General features: G+C 42.6%; 1 protein-coding gene across 17 annotated transcripts in view; it reads right to left on the bottom strand.

The window, feature by feature from the left end:
- SORBS1 (sorbin and SH3 domain containing 1) overlaps positions 1-14,853 on the bottom strand; it is a 121,523-nt gene that overhangs the window by 74,464 nt on the left and 32,206 nt on the right. For all 17 annotated transcript variants that reach the window (XM_031063064.1, XM_031063203.1, XM_031063252.1 and 14 more), the window contains one exon: positions 5,474-5,580. The gene's annotated coding sequence lies outside the window, so the exon portion shown is untranslated. The remainder of the gene's footprint in view (positions 1-5,473; positions 5,581-14,853) is intronic.

The raw sequence follows: 14,853 nt of genomic DNA on the forward strand, positions 1-14,853 counted from the left end.
CATTTTCTCAACAAAGGAAGTCTTTGGCATAACAGAAGTAGATGCTGATTCTAGGATATTCTGGACACCTGCTCTACTAGCCACTGGACAAATCTGTTTTCACTGGAGGGAGTAATTTTACCAGTTATAAGCTACCCTGGAAAGTTCTGTTGCACATTCCATGCAGGTTTTTTTATTTTGGTAAATATCACACAGCTACACTAGTTCTTTTATGCCACCCCAATATGCTGTGGGACTAGGCTTTCCTGCTACCTGAAGAAGGCAGAGGCGCTGTGACATGCAGTTTAGAAAAGGAGGTACTTTTGATAGATCTGGGAAATGCTAAACAAAAGTGACTGAAGTTACTTCATTCTGCAGATGGAGGAGGAAGGCAAGCAAGCTTACATCATGCTAGTGCTTTTAGTTCAGTTCCAGGGTTTGAATTGCAAAACAAAACTCAGCCAAAATAACACGTTGCTGCCAGAGTTCCACCCAGTACTGTCAATGAGCACAAACTCATTCACCCAACATCCTTGCCCTGCTTTGTTACAAAACAGCCACCCAGGTTGTGGTTAGGATAGTATGACAGCACCCTCCCTGCTACAAAAGATGAGCCTCACCTTGCCCCGAAGCTCCCAACGCATGGACCCCCTTGACCTGAGCCTGAATTCTGCAGCTCAGTCCTGCCCAGCTGAAATGCAAGGGAAGCAGCAGCACTGCAGAATGAAATACTGTCATCAACATCCCCAACAATCTGCCAGGCTGCTCTTTCCAACTGCACAAGGACTCAGGAAGCACTTCCAGCTGAGTCTGCATGGCATGAGGGGTTCAGACTGTTATCAGAGACTGAGAAAAAATCCTTAGAAAGATGTATACAGGTCTTTTAAGAACCCTAGACAGGAACTTAATCTGTCAGTAGGAGCAAGTCTTCAGGACAGAAGTTATGGGACAGCAAGAGGTCCTTGTAACAACAAGGTATGTACTAACCCAGTGAAAGCACATAACCTGCTGAGCATAGAGAGAGACTAGCAGATAATACAAAACAAAGTGCTAAAAAATTTTCTCAAACTGCTGAGAAAAACAAATGCAAAATTTGTCTTCCTTGCTGAAGACTGAAGAACTGTCCTGCTGAAAATTTGTCTTCCTTGCTGAATACTGAAGAGCTGTCCTGCTGAATCTTCAACTGGCTGTTGAAAATTAGGGCCGTACTGGATCTCAGTGATGCCTCATTTAAAACAGAATGAAATACCACCTGGTAGGACCCCAGTTTACCTGCGCTCAGGATCTGAAGCATCTTAAGGGAAACCTCAGTGAGAGGCATGGCACCTGCTGCTGTTGTCTTCTGACTGCCAAACTCCACAGGAGGTGGACAGACTCTCTTACATCAGCACAAGCTTGGAGTGATCAGCTGTTTAGCAGGCACCTGAGTAGAACATTTTTTCCAGCTCCTACTGATCTGCTGACCCATTTTAACTCCCATGCATAAAAGAAAGTATAACCGTACTCCTCTTCCTAGAATACCTGCTGACTCTGGTCTGAGCAATTTTGTGGAATTCAGGACCTGCTAACTGCAACACTATAAGGGAAAAACTTGGGGCTCAGCTACGTTTACTCTAAGGAAAGTCCTAGGAAATAAATGGCAGTTACAGAATGAGACTGACAAAGCCTGCATCCTCACCTACACACAAGCATCTCCAGCCCTTTGTACCCTCTGCTGCCAGGTACACACAGACAAAATGGAAGCAAAACTTGCATGCTGGGATTTGTGGCATATGTGCCAAACTGGGGTGTGGGACACAAGGGACTCAATGATCACTGGATTGCTTGTGGCAGGAGAACCCAGGCTTGTGTTCCTCTACTACAAAAGGACAAAGGCACTTCCTAAGTTTACTTTAGGCGAGAACTGTGCTTACTGATCCAACCAGCACCTCAGTCAATGAAAGGCACTGCTGACTGTAAAGGCAACAGAATACACCCCAATCAATATTAAAAGCTTCTTGTAAAGGCACCAGCTGTTCACCACTGCTCTTAACCTTTGTGCTGCAGAGCTTAAATGAACCTCAAGGTAGTGTCAGGACAAAAATCACCTCCTATATGACACAGAAAGAAGCTGAATTTTGCAAAATTCTCTCATTTTTCTTTAGACACAAAATACTCAGATACTAGCATAATCTCCATGCCAGCACCTGACTTTACTGGCTCTTCCAACGACAGTGATTTGTTAAGTTGCTGAGAGTAAAAAAGGAGACACAGCAGTGTGGTAAAGAAGGGAACTTGTAGAAGCAGAAAAGACAATTTAAACTGTGCTCTCTCTCCATCTCAGTATTTTCTTGCAATGCTTTTTCCTGCACCCTAAGTGCTAAAGACAAATGAGTATCAAATCAGGCTACCCACAGCTGATTTTCTGTTCTCCAGGAACAGAACTACAGAGCCAAAAGAAGCAACATATCTTCCAGCAGACAAGCCTGGGCATTCACAGAAACGAAGTCCCAGCAGTTCTGTCAAATGTATTTGCTCTGTGTGTCATTAATAAACAAAAATCCAGCCCAAAAAGCCAGGCTGAGGAGAAATGTAGATTCTAACTTGGCCAGCTGGCCAGTTACATTCGTAACTATGAAAGCTAATGAGAGAGTAATCGTATTTCACAGTTCACAGCCGAAAGTCATTTCCTTTAGGGATTAATGATGGTTTAAATCATTGTTTGATTCCTCTCCCATAAACTGTAGCTGTCACAGAGTTTTGAAGGCCATACTTTAAATCTGTCTTCAAAGAGTAACACTTTGGTAAATGTGCATTGAGAGGAAAAGTGCTTAAATCTCTCTAAGGGGAAGAAGAGAAAAGCTGATCTTCCCTCATCCCTCTGCTCCCAACAACACAAACATTTTTTGTCACAGCAAAGAAACAGCAACTGGATGACTAAATAATGATAATGACTGCTGCTCAGTGCACTGCTGGGCTTTGATTAGATTCTTCTTGGCCTCTAACCAGATTTAAGGAAAAAAAAACCGAAAAACAAAACCCCAAAGAAAATACATTGGCCATTTAGAAGAGGCAGGACTGATCCTAATAGGATCAGTACAGTGCTTAGTTAAGATGCTCCAGGGTCATTGTCTCTGTCCAGGAAGACCAGATCCTTCACTTCAGTGACTAGGAATGAAGTAAACAAAGACATTGCCCATAAGGCCATGAGCTGCTCCCACGGCCCTTTGCATCAAAAGTTCCATAGCCCAAAAACCACAGCTAAACAGGCCTTGGGGAACATCCACCTCTGGAAGCCTGGGGGTGTTGAAATTTTCACATCCTAAACTAACTGCCCTGTGCCAAAGAGGCAGGAGCTATGAATGTATGAGCAGATTGGGAAGACATTAAGGAAAGAGTTTGAAACACACTGTCCCTTCCAGAATCTCTGCCTCATCAACGCTCCATCTGTTCCCAAAAATTCAATGGAAAGAATGAAAACTCAATTTTCCTGATTTCTTTAAATTCACTCTCACTGTTGCTGCTCTGGTTTCTGGCACAGTGCTGCATCATTTAAATCTCTATTACAGTCTCTGATGGGCACAGCCAGTGCAGAGGTGGTGTGATCAACCAGCTGAAACCAGAAGTACATTCTGGGCAACACCTTCCTCTAGAAGACATTCTGCTCTGACCCAAGGGAAAGTTGTGAAAGAAGACTTGTTACACCTTACAGCAGCTTGTCTGAATAACCTTCAGCATTCACCCAAAGCAACAAACTTCAGAACTGAATAAGGCAGCAGGCTCTGGGAAATCTGGCCATCAGTAAGAATATCTTTAACTCTTAGCAGCTCTCCAACAGTTCTGTGTGTACACTAAGGGCACTTTTTTTTAGTTATTGAGCCTTGGACCTACTGTAGCATTTTCCACCCTTCGACAACAAAAGATTCAGTCAATATATATCCACTGTGCTTCCACAGATTAACTTTGTTTCTTGGTGCACTGGCTAGATATTTCCCTTCCCATGCCTTTGGTCCATCTTGACAGTCCTGGAGCGTTTTGCACTGCAGATCAATGCATACTGCATTGATGTAGTATGCATCTTTCTCTCATATAAAAAAAGGTAATGTAAAAACGGCCATTTAGGGCTCCTCCTAAGCTGGAATGGGGTCTAAAGAGTAGATTGTTCTCCTTCAAACTCCCATATGGGCTATTCAGGCCCTGGTACTCAATGCTACGAACTCCCTGAAGAGCAGATGTGCTATGCCTTGATGCCATGTGACAGCCAGTAGGACTAAGCAGGCATCACAAATAAGGGAAGAAAGAGATGCAGACGTCATCACTAGGCTGATGACACAGGTCAGCCATTGCACAAGCATGAGGCACCGTGACTCCCAGGCATGTCTCTGAGAATCAAGGCTTCTTGGAGATGCTCTTTTTCCAGATCAATGCCTGACTGCGTATTTCTGCCTGGAAGAGAACCAAACATTCTCTTTCCTCTAAAGCAGTCAAACTGAGGGGAGGGAGCCTCCATCCCTTTTACAGCCAAAGTACAGGCTCACATTCAGGCCGGGTGTAAAACAGCCTATTGTGCCAGTTCAACAGTGGGGTCAATGTGATTTTGCTCATAAGGCAGTAGTAGGAGAATGACATAAAATTTGGCTTCATACATCCCAAAAGTTTCTCCAGCTTCCTCTCCAACAGTTTGAACTTTAATTCCTTAGAGAAAAGTAATTCATAAAAGACAGCACCATCAGCTAACAACAGCCTCTGCATGTTCAGCATGCGAGGCTGATGCAGCCTCATTGGAAGGGTTGTATATCCCCAAAGGAAATAGACATCAGCAACCCTTGAGAATCATAATGTCAGTATGGCCATGACCCTGGCATAGAGACAAACGCCAGGTAAAGAAAGAGGTAGCCAAAATGAATTGTATGTGTAATTTCTGTAAAGTCAGAAATTCAGTCTTTGGTAATTGCTGTTTTGACCTTTGCCCTCCTGATCACAAATAGGCTCCCTAGAACAGTCATCCTAAAGGGAAATTCCAAAATCCCACCACCTCCATCTGTTTCTGACCTGGAACAAGGCACAGAATATTTACTAGCACTAGCATCAAAATCAACAGAAAAGGATGTCACAAACGCAGATAATAAACAAGGGAGATGTAACAAATGCAGATAGTAAACATTATGGCACAAACACAGATAGGAACACATTCGATGGTGGCAAAGGTGAATTTAATTCTTTATGGGACTACATTTTATCTAATGCATCCATGAATCATCACAAAAGTAGCACTTGGAGAGTGTCTTTCAAGAACTGGAGCTTTTGACTGGCTCACATACAAAAAAAAGCCTCTGTAATACAGTGGTACTCTGGCTACCATTGTGCAGCTTTCTGCTGCACAACCCAGGTAGGTTGCTGCTAGGATGAAAACTCCTTCACTACAAGTGATAGAGGCAGCTGTGATTTTAGTGCCTGAATTCAAGATGAAGTCTCCCAGTAACGCACTCCTTCCCCTCCCTGTCAGGCTACTCACATCAGCCAGCTGGATGAACTTTCAGGCCCAGCTTAGGACAGGATCTTCTGACAACGACTTGTACTCTGTCTTCTCTTCACATGCAACTGCTACATAACAGCTCATAGCTACAAAAGCCAAAGAGAAAGAAAATTCTTATTAGTGCCATTAATTCTGCTGTCTAACACATTCACAGAGAGGGCTGTACTAAAGCAATAATTCATTCATAGAAATAATGCTACTTTTAGATGAAACAATTACCTCTGCTCACCATGCAGGAAGTACAGTTAGTATAAACATCAGTCTGCCCAGATCCACATCCCAGCATCCTCTGTATGAGAACCAATATTTATGGTTGTCTCCAGGGAAGGCTGAAACCACATCCGTTTTCCTGCCTTTCTGTTAGAGATTCCCCCTCGAGCAGCAAGGAAAGCTGAATAGCACAAATATTCATGTCTCCTTACAACCTACAGTCTGTTTACCAATGTAAATCGCTATTGATTTCACTTCATTTGGTATACTAGTTTGCAAATTGCAAAAAGAAGAAGTAAACACACATCTATGCTGCTATCCCCCATGTGTGATTAGGCTTGTCTGATACAGAGCCTGGGCTGGGAACTAGGGATAACAGCAACTGTGAAATGTAACTCACCACTGCCAGGAATAATGAAAGAAGGGTAGATAGTAAACGTATATTAAGAAACACACACATTAAGTTGTATTCAGACAAATTTCTTAGCTAGACAGACACAGAGGCAGAATTCACACAGAAAAATTTAATTATTTTTTGCATGCATTGATGCTTACTAAATGAAATTATTTAACTCCAGTCCAATGTTAAGCCTAAATGGTAAGATCTGACACAGATTTGATAGATGGCTGTGCACCTTTATTGTTTCACTCAATAACATTAACAGCAGTCTGCTGTAGTGAGATGCCTCTGCAGTTAGACTTATAAGGTAAGTATTGACACTCCTCATCTTTAATCATGCCATTTATCAGGCTGAATTAGTCAGCCTGTCATCCTGAGCTCCTGCTGAGTGAAGAGAGGGGATCTTCCAGACAGCAGTTCAACTTTTTTCTACACTACCTTCTTTATACTTCTCTGTACTCAACAACTTTAAGAAGAGGTTGAGGAGACCAACTAGCAAAGTTTGATGCCTGTGCTGGATGACTGAACAAATCCTCATATATGTTTTATTCAAGCTCCGAGGGGAGTGAAGTCACATTTCTTACAACCAGCAATGCAGGACCAGGACCTCCAAGGGCCTTGTACAACCAGCCTGTAAGCCTCACCAGTTAGATATTCTCAGTGCACACAGGGCAAAAACACAAAATAGAGAAAGCAGAAGATGATGCTCAGAGAGAAAAGCGCACATAAGGAGTATCAATGACCTTGCACAGGAGCCATCTCAGACCATCCTTACAGAGCTCCAACAATATGATTTTTTTACAAGCCCCAAGACTTCTTTCAAAACCCATGAAGATCCCAAGCAATGAGCCTAGATGAACCAGGATAGTTTTGCAACAAAACTAGAACAGTCCTAGGAAAACGCAAGCTGAAAAAAATTAGAGTTTTCTGTTGAGGATGGTCTAATAGCTTCTCCATCTCCAACGAGTCAAAAGGGATCAGCAAAAGGACGCACATTTGAAAGGCTTATTGCCAGTACTGGAAAGAAAATTTCCTATAAAGATGTCCAGAGTATGCACCAAGAGAGAGTTAATATTCCAGTGGCAAGGTCAAGCCTGGTTTTCCTGCAACACAAGAAGCTGCCCTGCTGGCATTAACTGCAGTTTGTTTGCTTTCCCAACCTGCCTTGTCCTTGTGAGTCGGCAAAAGGCTGAAGCTGGCCAGAGTCCCAACTACCAAAAGCTGCCCAAAGCAGAGAACTGCTATCACAAGGACTAAGAGCAAGATTGAAAGGGGGAGGAGAGAGCAAATGGCACAAAAGCCAAAGGACAGAAACTTCTCTGGTGCTGAGAATTGTTACAAGGCTGTAACCTGGCACATAGCCAGGGAGCTCAGCAAGACAAGAGAATACAGAGGAAGGTTATGACTGGTCTGTGCCCCAGTCTAGAAGTAATAACAAAACATTCAAACTTTCCCCCTGGAAATACGTCCCACTTTAGCTCCTGGAGGACCACAAGAAGCTATTTTTGCTGAAAAATCTATGCAGGACTCCCAGAAAGATTCAGTTTAGACAAACTTTATACCTACTGCTGTGGGAGTACTTCACTTTCTGTCAATGGCAGCAAAATCAGGGAGCTGAGAGTGTCAGAGAGAAAGGACACCCTACCAAGAAGTTTTCAACATGTTTTAATTTTACTTCTGTTAGTAGTCAGCTGTGTGCTGGCTTTATGTATTTCTAAGAGGTTGATTTCCACCATAGAAGCAAAGTGTGATGAAATAGTTTCTAATAATACAAAAGGCACTTGGATACTGCCTGCATAAGGAGCCAGCAACCAGCACCAATGATAACTGAGCTGCTCAGTGAGCTACAAAAAGCAAGTTCCACACAGAAACTTTGAATGAATGCAGCAGGTGAGAAAATCAAGCAAATGGAGAGGAAAAAAAACCCAAAAAAACCCCACAAAACCAAACCAAAATCTCACCACAGTGCTAATAAAGAGGTTTCCCTGCAGAGTGCAAAGTTTTCTTCCTTCTTTTTTTTTCCCCTTTAATTTTTATAACTAAGGGTTTCCCTAACTCTAGACACGTTTTGAGTTTAAAGACAAATAAATCACTGTGGCTTAGTGCAAACTGCAGATTGTGTAGTTCTGATGCATTCAGCAACAGCCTCAGTCTGTCCTGGTACCCAAACCTGGTATAAGAGGCTTTTCAGAATGACGTGGGAAGGGAATAGCAGGAACACCATGGGGATGAGACTAAAGTAGTAAGGTCTACAATTTTACAGATGTTTCTGGAGGCTGTTTTATTCCATGCTAAGGACTGATACACTGGCTGACAATACTGGTAGTGCAGAATTAAGCTCTCTTGCTTCTTCTCCCTTTTTCAGATCAACAGCCAGGCACATCTTAAAGGAGTTGGACACAGGTCACACTCAAACCACATCCCTATGGAGGAAGGGATGCTGCCAAAAGCAAACAGGAGAGGTGAGAAACAGGAGAAAATTTCTTGTTGCAGACAGTGGCCAGGCATGATCCAGAAGGACAAATCTAAGAATACACTTATGAGCCCTGATAAGGACACCAAGTCCCAACAAACCCACTATAGACACAAACATCAGCTCAGCATGCTGCTATTCTTGCAGTAATTTTCCACACTTCACAGCCTGAGCTCACACACAACCAAGCAGACAGCACAGCTTCCAGCACCCCTTAGGCAGCAATGGAAAACACTCTCCAAGTGATCTCACACCTGAACACAACAGGAGGGCAGCACACACACACACACAGCCTCCAGTTCAAGAACTGCAGGTGCCAAGCAAAAGAAACATAGGAGTCTCACATTGTTTTCAAGGTAAAAAGAAAAAAGGCCTGACCCTGCTTGACTTCATCATGTTGTTTGTACAGCACCCTGTGCTTTGGGCACTGAGCTGCAAAATCAAAGCAAGTACAATGGCAATGAAAATATAATCAAACACATCAGTGTGGGACCAGCTTTGCAATGGAAAAGTAAGGAGCTGGAAACTAAGATCAACAAACAATCCTGAGATCTAAAGGCCATTTGGAAAACAACAAATTTAAGCAGCTCTGTAAGACTAGTAGGATAAAAACACTATATTTCCCATTGTCCACATAAGAACAGGCAGTCCCTTTTCAAGGAATGTAAATGGGCAAGAAACACGAAGGGGAAAAAGATGCACAGATGAGGAGTGATTTGACCTGATCACACCAGAATCAGTGCCAGGAACAAACTGTGACTCCAGCTTTCCTAGCACAATGCTCTTCCCATGGTCTCTACTGCCTCCAAGGCTGAAAACTGACACCCACCTTTTGAAAGCATTTTCACAGAAAACTGCTTGTCACCATCCCACCTGCTGGAGCTTACAACTCCCTGCAGAGCTCATAGCAGAGGTGTCCAAGTGAGCACTTCATAATCCACTGAAGGCTGAATCCACCAAGCTAAACTGAACAACCAGTGACAATAAATCAAGCTGTTCTCAATGCTGATCACACAATGCTCACATGGACCCTTCAGCTGGCAAAGCTACAAGTGAGGCCAACCATCAGTATTGGTAAAGCAACAAGAAGCAGTGAGGAAGGAAAGACAAAGATCCCTGTCTTTAACCTGAGCAACTGTTAGCTACGTCGATGGTTGTCCTTGGTCTCAGATATAGTTATGCCCTTCCACTCCAGAAGTCCTAAGACTTGTCATTCAGCTCAGGAGAGATTTGAAGATCTTTTGAAAATTTCTTACCTGAGCCGCTCCATGACAAGAGTTCTAGCTTAAGTATCAAATACAGCAAAAATGCCATCCTCAGCTAGTGCAGCAAAAATCAAATTCTGATAAATTTTTTGCTAACTAAAACTATTAATAATAATGATAGTCGTAGTAGTAATAATAATCATCATCATCATCATCAAACTTACTGATAAGTCATCTCTAATATCCTTGGGTTTGCGATAGTTTATTAGATTTTACAAAACAAACTGCCTATATGCCATGAATATAGACAGCTTAGGGACAGAAGGGCAGAGTTCAGCCTGTCCCTATGGACTAGAATGATTCAAAGCATACTCAATGCTTTGGGCTAACAGAAATACTAAAGACAACAGTGATGCTGTTACAAATCTACATGCAAGGCCAAATCCTGCTAAAGCATGTCATTTTCAGTGAAGCCAACAAAAGAGGCACAAGTGCATTTCAGGGTAGATCCTGATTTCTCAAGATTGGCTTAGATTTTCTCTAATAAACAAATGAACTCTTCTGCCTGGCAGACCTTTCATTTTAGTGAGCTTATGTAAACCAGTGGCTTTCTTCACCCACTGCTCAACAAACACGACCTATATACTATGTGACCTCCAAATGCAAATTCCTTACATGGACTACTGGGGTTCAACTCTTTTGAGAAAAACTGCCAGCACATAACTGATTAGCTCGAGCTGCTTCCTCAGAAGAGGCTGCTAACAAAATTCCTCTTTCAGCTTTGTTCAGTCCATGCCCAAAAGACTGCTTTTACCTGTCCAAATGAGTCAGTAAAATCCATTTCACCTTGTCTCCACCACAGTGCAGGCAGCATACACCTCCATGGCATAGGCAGCAGGGCCAGCCTGGTGCAAAGCACCCCTGTTTGCTCAGGTGTGGCTCTTTCTGCTTAGGCATACCAGCAGGCAGCATTCCAGCAGTACTTTGTAGAAAAAAAAACTGCCCAGAAGCAGCTAATACATACAAACCATTAATACAGGCTTTTCCCAAAAAATACCCATGAAGACATGCAAGAGGCTGGAGAGAATGGTAAAGTGGCAGCTCTCAGTATAACAGAATTTAAAAGCACATCTGCAAACAAAGGAAGAAAAGTGGATATTGGCAGAGCAGGCATCCCTGTTTCTTCTACATCTGCATCTCAAAACTGAGGTCAGGAATAAACAGAAAACAAACATTCAAAGGAACAAGGCCATGGTACATCTCAACAATCACAGAGAACCAAGCTTGTAGATCAACGCTGATCCGCTCTCAGATCCTTAAGATGCAATTTCAGCAACACACATTTAATTACCCCTACAATTCACTTGATACCTCTTGAAAGGGGGAAAAAAAAGGTGTCACCAACATGTAGATGGTGATCAGAAAGAACAGCACAGCAGTGATGCCAGAGCTGAGGGCACATTCTCACTTTGTCGCCATTTTCCATTAGCTAATACTGTCAGCCCCAGAGAGGTGAGATGTGACTCTGCCCAGGGTAACACCATCCACATACAGAGGTTACTCTCAACTGACCCCAACCTAAGGGAGATTAGAGTCAACCCTCCCCCTCCCACCTCTTTCACCACCTCTATATTTAACTGCAGATTAACTCATTTCCCCTATCCACATGTAAGATTAAAGTGCACCAAGTGCTGTCAGCTCAAGCAGAGCCTCAATGCATCCTCATGCAAATCACCACTCAGTGCATGTTTTAAAGTATGTCAAGGAGGAGAATGAGTCACACCTTCGTACTCCCAAAACCACACACTTGCTTCTCAAGAAGTAAAATTGGCTGGCAGCCCAGGTGCCCAGAATAGTAAGAGATATCTCCAATTCTAATCTTTCCCTGTCTGTTACATAAATCTCAGCAACATAAAAAGTGCCACTATTTACCAATGTGTTTGAATGAAATGCGGGTCAGTGACCAAAGCAAAGGGTCAAACACGGTGACCTGGCCTTCAGGCACTGCATTGACTACACTTCTCAAGGAGGAAACAATAGCCTCTCATTCCAGAAGGAGGGGAAAATAATGCAACAAAATCTCACCGAGATCTCATCCTCACTAGGTTTGCTTCAAAGACGCTGAAAACTACAAAACTGACTAGAAAAAATGAAACACCAGCAGGGAAGAGAGAGAGACATAGAAAGCACTGAAAGACTTCTCAGCCCACAATGCCACTCGTGAAGGGCTTTATACAAGGATGAAAATGCTTCCCTCAGACTGTAGCTCTCCACCCATTGTGAGGCAGACTCCCAGGAAGGAGAGATGTGCTCTACACTGTGAGGGGGGCATCAGCCACAGCCCCAGGGCTGCAGGGATCCCACCCTTGTCTGCTCACAGCGCTGCTGTGCTCTCACCCTTGAGGGCCACAGCCAGCACCTGACACTCCCATGGAAAGCAGGTGCCTTTTGCATTTGTACCCTCCCTCTGCATCTCAAGTCACTACACCAGAAGACAGCATTTTATTTCTACCTGACCTCTCTGGAAATCACTTGGAAACCTGCTTTATAAGATCTTTATCACAGCTTGAAGCAAACATTAGGAAGTTGTAAATAAAGCAGGGACTTTAAATCCAGTCACATGATTTAACACCACAGGGAATATAATTTTTCACAGCTAGCAACTATGGTAATGTATTTTACCTCAATGAACACATAAAGGGTGAAGCATGCAAAATTGAGAACAGGAGTAAGTTTATTGCCTTAGATTTTTTATCAGTAATCATTTTAAGTAAAAGCACTTGTTTTCCTCATCTCCCTAATCTCTCTTGGTCTAACACTTCAAGCAATGAGGTTCTCCTTAAATTCTAGTGGCTAAAAAAAGAGGCCTCACCATTTTTGCCAAGAATAATAGAAAATCATTGTGGACAGCAAGCAGGGAAACATGCAGAAGAGCTACTGGCATTTGCTTCAGCTGAACAGCTGGAATAAGTTGTCAATTCCCCTTACTGTATCCTCCAACTGCACTGCCTGGCAAAGGGGGCTACTAAAAAAGAAAAAAAGGACAGAAAATGCTTATGACAAGCTTATAACACATCTCAAAAGCAATCACTGCATCTCCATTATTCAAGAAACTCTGAAACGACAAACAGATGGAAATGAGAAAAGAAACAGAATGACAAAGAGGATTCAGCCATAGATTGCAGGAGCAATGGGGCATGGCAGGCAGATGTACCATTGCCAGAGCAGAATCTGTCTGATCCAACACAGGGAATGTATTGCCTGTGAATGAAATCAAAACATGCTGTGCAAAGACAGACACAACTGCTAATATTTGGTGCTGCTATACATATACCAAAAGAGAGACGAACATATACCAAAATATAGAGAACAAAGAGTAAAGTGGCTGAAACCTCCCATGAAAAGAAATATCTACCTTGAAGGGATCAAAAACTACCAAGGTGGTGGTGATTCTCTTTCAGCTCAGGCATTCCCAGAGGAATATATCAATTGTCATGATTTTCCATTTATTTAAGAATGTACTTTGGAGTGAATGTGCGTTAGTTTTGTTTTCTGGCAGTATGAGGTCACTATATAAAATTTATCGCAAACTTTGGACACATCTAAAAATCAATAGCAGGCTTCCAGTGAGCTGAGAAGCTGAAACATTGAACAGATGGAAAGGAGAAAAAGAACAATGCACTGCATGGGGTCACTATCAGTTCACAGAAAAGACACACAGTCCATGAGCTGTGTAATAGATGTGAAAGGCCTCTCTGCTCTCTCTGTACATTGGCTCCATGTTGCAATAAAACTGCAAGCAGTTCTCATGGAAGCAAGTCACAGTTCTTGCTTCTATCCCTGTCTGCCAAAGTGCTTACACACCACCATCCCCTGTGTTTGCACACATGCTTATTCTATTTTTCTGCTGAGAATTTAAAAATGGAGTTCTTTTTGTTGCTCTTGTAATTCAGAAATTGGACCCTGAAAACATGGTCTATTCTTGGCAAAACAAAGGGTAAAAGACACTTGATCAGGTCTACAGGAAAAGAAGAATATTTCCTGTTCTAAAGAACAAATTAATGTTTCATATTTCTTTTAGCCTCACATTGTTTTGATGTCTTTATAAATAACAGAAGAAATGAAAATTGATTGTAACCACTATGAGACAAATTCTCATCAGATTCCCTTCCAATTCTGTATTTTGTACCTGAATAGTACAAGTGGCCAAGTAGTTGGCAAAGTTACATGAGGTATAATTGTGGCAATGCTAACAGTCAGGCATCCTTAAAATGGGTGAAAACAACAAACAGAGAAACATCTTCTGCTCAGACAGCCTTTCTGAAAGTCTAACCCTCAACCAGTCATCAGCTCTCAGAGGGTCAGGGTTTGGCCCAGGGCACGGCAAGTCACAGCTCCTTCACACTGCAGGGCACTGCTACAGGATGCTGAAGGGAGAACACAGGAGACAATCTCGAGGTTGCTGTTCCTGCTGGATAATCCACCACCCTGCCTAGGGTGGCAGGATCTTACAAACATGATTTAAGACAATTCCTCCTTGTCTTAAGCACAGGAAAGGAATAATGGAAGGAACAGCCTGAACCAGGTATGTGGAAGCTGTGGAAGTCCAGGGACCACACCATTACCTGGGCTGGGATTCATAATGAACCAGGCAAAAGCCACAGAAAGAATCAGGCAGACTCTTGAAGCAGCAGCCCAGAAAACCTGACTTGTTAACCAATGTATAATTAAATAATACCAAGGAGCCTTGTAAGATTAGACAACTGAATTAAATCAATGCTTAAGAGAAAAGGTGACAAATGAACATTGAGGTTACAAAGAAGCATTAAAGGAATATTTAGCTGAAAAAGATGGAAGCATAGAAGAAAAGCTGATTAATTTCAGGCTGGAAGTCAAATAATTAATGAATAATTGTGAAGCAAAACCGGGAAGCACTGATTTATCCTGCTCTACGCTAGAAGAAGGCACTAGGTGTAATAGGTATTATTTTATAAAAATAAATTTTCAAAGTTGGCATGAAAATCAGCCTGAAGAATTTATTACCACAGGGCAGGGAGGGAACACTGTAGGG

Source organism: Geospiza fortis, unplaced genomic scaffold (genome assembly GCF_000277835.1).
Source record: "Geospiza fortis unplaced genomic scaffold, GeoFor_1.0 scaffold130, whole genome shotgun sequence".
Lineage (NCBI taxonomy): Eukaryota > Metazoa > Chordata > Aves > Passeriformes > Thraupidae > Geospiza > Geospiza fortis.